This window comes from Octopus bimaculoides, chromosome 20 (assembly GCF_001194135.2).
Source record: "Octopus bimaculoides isolate UCB-OBI-ISO-001 chromosome 20, ASM119413v2, whole genome shotgun sequence".
NCBI classification, from domain to species: domain Eukaryota; kingdom Metazoa; phylum Mollusca; class Cephalopoda; order Octopoda; family Octopodidae; genus Octopus; species Octopus bimaculoides.
This window is the reverse complement of record NC_069000.1, coordinates 32,589,015-32,589,360: the sequence shown is the minus strand read 5'-3', so window position 1 is coordinate 32,589,360 and position 346 is coordinate 32,589,015. Positions and strand designations below refer to the sequence as shown.

The window sequence follows — 346 nt, the reverse complement described above, 5'->3', positions numbered from 1 at the left end:
GGTAGAGGGAGAAACAGAGGGAGGAAGTAGAAGAATAGGTGAGCAACGAGAGGAAAAGAGAAAGAGAGGAAATACGAGGGGGAAAAAGAGATACGTAGTAGTAACAGAGGAAGAACGAGAGGGGTAAAGCGAGATACGTAGTAGTACAGAGGAAGAACGAGGGGGTGGGAAGGAAAGAGAAAGAGAAAGAGATAGAGAAGCGTCGGAGGATATGAGTTACGAAAACTACTTACATTTGGAAGACGCTGCGTTCAATCATGTAAAAACAAATAGTAAATGAGTATATGCATATATACGTACAGGTATGTGCATACCGACATCCACCTGTATGTATAGGTGCATATCT

The 346-nt window shown here is 42.5% G+C and overlaps 1 protein-coding gene across 1 annotated transcript in view; it reads left to right on the top strand.

The window, feature by feature from the left end:
* The window catches only part of LOC106877702 (putative mediator of RNA polymerase II transcription subunit 26), a 271,412-nt gene that overhangs the window by 75,362 nt on the left and 195,704 nt on the right, over positions 1–346 (top strand). The window lies entirely within an intron of this gene.